Source organism: Gopherus evgoodei, chromosome 4 (assembly GCF_007399415.2).
Source record: "Gopherus evgoodei ecotype Sinaloan lineage chromosome 4, rGopEvg1_v1.p, whole genome shotgun sequence".
Lineage (NCBI taxonomy): Eukaryota > Metazoa > Chordata > Testudines > Testudinidae > Gopherus > Gopherus evgoodei.
Genome location: NC_044325.1, coordinates 151,605,484 through 151,611,797, shown reverse-complemented (window position 1 = coordinate 151,611,797; position 6,314 = coordinate 151,605,484).

Genomic DNA, 6,314 nt, shown 5'->3' with positions numbered 1-6,314 from the left:
GTAAAAATAAACAGAATGGTACAAAGAAGAAGAGCCGGTTCCTGGGGGCGAGAGAGGGGAATACCAGGCGGCAGCGGGAGGGGGGGGATTTATTTGACAGGAGTGTTAAAATCACTGGTGATAACCTATGTAGCCAAGAGCGAGAGGGGGGCAGGGCCTTTTCAAAGCTGGGATTAGTTGATAACTCAGAAGAAAATGATCTCGACTGCTCATGGCTACTGTCTGTCTATCAACCGGAACACCCGCCTGTAGACGAAGCAGTGTCATATCTCCCCGCCGGCTCCTACGCGGAGGCGCAGCCAGGCGGCTTGGCACGCTGCCCCGTCTGCAGGCACCGCCCCCACAGCCCCCACTGACTGTGGTTTCTGGCCAATGGGAGCTGCGAGGGTGATGCTTAGGGCAGGGACAGCGTGCAGAGCCCCCTGGCTGCCCCTACGTGTAGGAGCCAGAGGGGAGATATGATGCTGCTTCCTGGGAGCTGCATGGCGCAGAGGATAGCAGAGAACCACCAGGATCCCTTTACGAGCGGCTGTTCCGGTTGAAAAACAGACACCTGCTCATCCTACCCCCATTCCAGTGTTGTGTGCCTGGGCCCTGCACTGAGCCTTCTTTCCCCAATCCCAGCCCTGTGTGCCTGGCCCATCCCCAGTGCCAGGCTCAGACTCAGCCCATCATTCCTAGCAGTGCTCAGCGAGAGCTCAGCAGAGACTGACTGGTCCTGGCTGCATCTCTTGCACTGGTATCACTGGTGCCATTCTCCATGCATCAGCCAGGACCCACAACCCATCCCAGCCCCACCAGGCGTCACGGCCCTGACAGCAGAGTATGTGTCGGGGGCCAGAACTTCTCAAAAGCACACCCCCGCCCCAAGAGCCCGGCTGTGGACTAGACGCTGGGCACAAAGGCTGGCAGTGTCCTGTCACACCCAGCATTCAGGAGAGGGCTGCAACGCAGAGGCCATGGCCTGCTGGTACAGCACTCGATCCATTAACCAGAGCGGGAGCACACGGCTCACACACAGCTGCTGAGGCGCAATCGCTGGCAGAGACGCCAACCAGCCACAAGTAAATCGAGCTGGCCCTTGGTGCCACTGAATAGCCAAGCTCACGGCAGGCTGGGGGACAGAGCCCCAGACTGTCCCACACCTGGCACCAAAGAAAAGGTACAAGAATAGTTTAACAAGGAGGTTAAGGGGTGACTTGGTCACAGCCTATAAATACCTACATGAGGCATAAATAGTTAATAATGGGGTCTTCAGTCTAGGAGAGACGGGTCTAAGAGGATCCAACAGCTGGAAGTTGAAGCTGGACAAATTCAGACTGGAAGTAAGGTGTAAACGTTTAACAGTGAGAGTAATTAGCCATTGGACCAATTTACCCAGGATTTTAGCGGGTTCTCCATCGCTGACACTTTTAAAGTCACGACTGGATGAAAAGCTCTGCTCTAGGGATTATTTTAGAGAAGTTCTCTGGCCTGTGGTACAGAGGAGGTTAGGCTAGATGATCACAATAGCCCCTTCTGGTCTCACCGCCTGCCACAGAGAAAAGAACTGATTTTTTTAGACGAAGGAAATGTAGATCTAATTTACCTGGATTTACCTGACTGAAATCCAGGTAAAATAGATCTATGATATTTCCTTCGTCTGAAAAATCAGTTCTCTTCTCTACATAGACAATTAGTTAAATTGGCAAAGATGGCGATTAATATGAGAATTGAAAGGTGGACAAGGAACAGGTTAAAGGGGAGACCACAACGGATCACACTGAAAGGTGAACTGTCAGGCTGGAGGGAGGTTACCAGTACAGCTCCTCAGAGATCGGTCTTGGATTCAATCTTATTTAACATGACCTTGCCACAAAAAGTGGGAGTGTGCTAATCAAATGTGTGGATGACGCAAAGCTAAGAGGTGTTGGCAATATGGAGGAGGACCAGAATATCATAGAATCATAGGACTGGAAGGGACCTCGAGAGGTCATCTAGTCCAGTGCCCTGCCCTCATGGCCGGACTAAGTATTATCTACACCATCTCTGACACGTTTCTCACAATCTCACGAGGCAATTTATTCCAGTGCTTAACTACCTTGACAGTTAGGAAGTTTTTCTTAAGTTCCAACCTACACCTCCCTTGCTGCAAGTTAAGCACATTGCTTCTTGTCCTATCCTCAGAGGGTAAGAAGAACAATTTTTCTCCCTCCTCCTTGTAACAACCTTTTATGTACTTGAAAACTGGTTTCATGTCCCCTCTCAGTCTTCTCTTCTCCAAACTAAGCAAACCATTTTTTTTCAACTTTCCCTCGTAGGTCATGGTTTCTAGACCTTTCATCATTTTTGTTGCTCTTCTCTGGACTTTCTCCAGTATGCCCACATCTTTCCTGAAATGTGGTGCCCAGAACTGGACACAATACTCCAGCTGAGGCTTAATCAGCATGGAGTAGAGCAGAATTAGGCCATGGCTACAGTGGCGTTTTACAGCGCTGCAACTTTCTCGCTCGGGTGTGAAAAAAACACCCCCCTGAGCGCTGCAAGATACAGCGCTGTAAAGCACCAGGGTAAACAGTGCCATAGCGCTGGGAGCGCGGCAAGCTAATCCCCATGAGGAGGTGGAGTACGTGCAGCGCTGGGAGCGCTCTCTCCCAGCGCTGGTGCTGCGACCACATTCACACTTCAAAGCGCTCCTACGGCAGCGCTTTGAAGTTTCAAGCGTAGCCATACCCTTAGATTAGGGGTTTGTTATAGAAGTGGATGGGCAGGGTTCAGTGGCCTGCTTTGTGCAGGAGGTCAGACTAGATGATCACATTGGTCCCTTCTGACCTTAAAGTCTATGAGTCTATGTCTTGCTAACAACACTCCTGCTAATACATCCCAGAATGATATTCGCTTTTTTTGCAACAGTCTTACTCTGTTGACTCATATTTAGCTTGTGGTCCACTATGACCCCCAGATCCCCTTCCGGAGTACTTCCTAGGCAGTCATTTCCCATATAAGAAGATCTGGAGGATCTTGAAAACTGGAGTTTATAGAAATGGGATGAAATTTAAGAGTGCAAAGTGCAAGGTTATGCCTTAGGGACTAACAAGAAGAATTGTTGCTATAAGCCAGGAACTTACCAGTTGGAAGCAACAGAGGAGGAGAGAGACCTGGGTGTTTTGATTGATCACAGGATGGCTGTGAGCCACCAATGTGATGCAGCCGTGAAAAAGGCTAATGCTGTCCTAGGATGCATCAGGAGAGGTATTTCCAGTAGAGATAAGGAGGTGTTAGTACTCTTATATAAGGCACTGGTGAGACCTCATCACCAATACAGTGTGCAATTCTGGTCTCCCATGTTTAAAAAAGCTGAATTCAAACTGGAATAGGTGCAGAGAAGGGCCACCAGGCAGAGGAATGGAGACTCTACCTTACAAGGGGAGACTTAAGGAGCTTGGCTCATTCAGCCTCACCAAACCAGTGCTGAGAGGAGATATGCCTGCTCTCTAGAAATACATCAGAGAGGTAACCACCAGGGAGGGAGAGGAGTTATTTAAGTTAAGCTTCAGTGTAGACACAAGAACCAATGGATATCAACTGGCCATCAAGAAATTTAAGCATGAAATTAGATGACGGTTTCGAACTATCTGAGCAGTGAAGTTCTGGAGCAGCCTCCCCAGCAGAATAGTAGCAAAAAACCTACGGTCGTTGTAGCGAGGCGGTGTGGTTCCCCGCCGCCCCGGGAGGGACGAGCCTCTCCAGACACCAAAGTGGGCAGCGCCAGTGAACCCTGCACCCGCCCCTCCCAGAGGTCAAGGCACAGGACAGGAAGTATAAAAGCCCAACCCCAGAGCTCACTAGAGACATGGCCGCCGGAGACACCAGATGCTTGTGGCCTAGCTCCCAGTTGGGAGACCCCAGCAATCGGTGTCTGACCAGCCAATGCCTGATGCCGACCCGAGCCCGGAGAAGCAGTCAAGCCTGCCCCTCACAAGTTACCCAGAGGAGCTGCCAAGCCTACCGCTCGCCAGCTACCCTGAGGAACCCACAGTGCTCGACCCCTTGAAAGACACTCTCCAGATGCAGGTACCTCTAGAGGGGGAGTTAGGAAGTAGCCCGGGGGCAGCCGACCCTAGTCTGGCTGCAGCACTGTCAGAGCCCATGTCAGTGTGTTGCGGCCAGTATCCCACTGATGCAGCAGCGGGTCTTCGGCTGCTGCTAGGGCCTCTGGCTGGGACGTAGTGGAATGGGTGGGCCTGCGTTCCCCCCTGCCACCCAATGTGTGGGTGGCTGTCCCTCCCTCTCCCAGGCCCTTTGGAACCAGGGCCAGGGCCTATTGCTTAACTGTTTGCTCAGCTCCTGCCTGAGACACTGACTCTTTGCTGCCCAGCCCTGACCCAGGTCCTAGGCCTGCTCATTAGATAAAGCTGCTCAGCTCCTGTCTGAGGACCGGAGCGTGGGACTTGCTACTGCCCGCCAACCAGATGTAACTGTTTGTTGTGCCTCTATCACTGCCGTGGCTTGAGACCCCGTGGCCAGACTACTTCCTCGACCCAACTGAACGGACATAGTGGGGCAGTGTGGGTCCCTGCCACACCGGGGAGTAATGAGCCCAAGCCGAACCCATCTACAGCTGTCTACACTACTACTTCTATCAGTATAACGTATGTTGCTCACAGGTGTGAATAAGCCACCTCCCTGAGCAAAATAATTTACACCGACATAAACACTGGTGTGGACAGTGCTGTCTTGGCAGGAGAGGTTCTCCTGCCAATGCAGTTACCACTGCTCACTGGGAGTGCGTTAATCAAACTGACAGGAGCTCTCCCCGGTTGGCTTCGAGTGGCTAGCGCTGCACGGCTGTAAGCAATCTAGTGTAGCAATAGCCTAAGTGGTTGATGGAGGGAATGGTATGAGACTGCCTGCAATGGCACGTAGCCGATCTGTGACTGCCAGCAGAAAATATCTCCAATGGCCGGAGATGGGACACTAGATGGGGAGGGCTCTGAGCTAATACAGAGAATCTTTTCCCGAGTGGCTGGCAGGTGGGCCTTACTCACATGCTCAGGATCTAACTGATGGGCATATTTGGGGTCGGGAAGGAATTCCCCCCCGGGTCAAATTGGCTGAGACCTTAGGTTTTTTTGTCTTTCTCTGCCACACTGGGGCACAGGTCACTTGCTGGTTTGAACTAGTCAGTCAATGGTGGTTTCCCTGTCACATGATTGGAGGACTTTGGTAACTCAGCCAGAGGTCCTGGGCCTATTACAGGAGAAGCAAGAGAGGTTCTGTGGCCTGCAACAGGTCAGACAAGATGATCACGATGGTCCCTTCTGGCCTTAAAGTCTCAGAGTCATCGGACCAGGATAAAAGCAGCTCAGTGGGGAGGGCTGGATTCACATCTCAGCATCTGCCTGGTCCCTGCTGGGGGGGGCAGCACTTTGACAGCTCAGCTCGCTAAACTAAGGGATTTGATGGCACTTTGGAGAATCAGCCCTTAGTCAGAAGGGTCCATTTAGCCATCACTGGGGGAGCTTCGGCCCTTGCTGAGTTCCCTGTCCCTGAACAAACTGGGCCTGACTAGCCCCAGGGAGGACTTAGAATCAGGAGGTATCTAGTCCAACCCTCTGCTCAAAGCAGGACCAATCCCCAACTAAATCATCCCAGCCAGGGCTTTGTCAAGCCTGACCTTAAAAACCTCTAAGAATGGAGATTCCACCACCTCCCTAGGTAACACATTCCAGTGCTTCACCATCCTCCTAGTGAAAAAGTTTTCCCTAATATCCAACCTAAACCTCCCCCACTGCAACTTGAGACCATTGCTCCTTGTTCTGTCATCTGCTACCACTGAGAACAGTCTAGATCCATCCTCTTGGGAACCCCCCTTCAGGTAGTTGAAAGCAGCTATCAAATCCCCCCTCACTCTTCTCTTCTGCAGACTAAATGTTAAATTCTCACTGAATGTTACCTGCAAGGCTAGGTTAAGACAGGCAGAGTCTTGAGGAGTTTGCTGGGAAGGCAGACACTGGTGTGGCAGGGAGTTGACACAGTTGAAACTGACTTGAATGCACAGCCCTTGGCAGTTGACTTCAGGGCCTCTTGCCTGCTCCCCTAGCCCCCTTATGGCCAGGCTGGGCACCCCCAGAAGGAAGCACCAGCACTCCCAAGCAGAGTGAAGCAGCCTTGCTGAGGGTGAGGGCACGGCTCCCTGCAGGGCAGCAGATGCCAGCCACCGGCTCAGACTGGCCCTTGGGGGAGGTCAGCCTGGTGGAACAGTGCCAGGGCCTCCCCCCACCCCTCCCCATGCCTCCTCCTGCCCCCACGGACACAGCAATTCCAGATGCTCA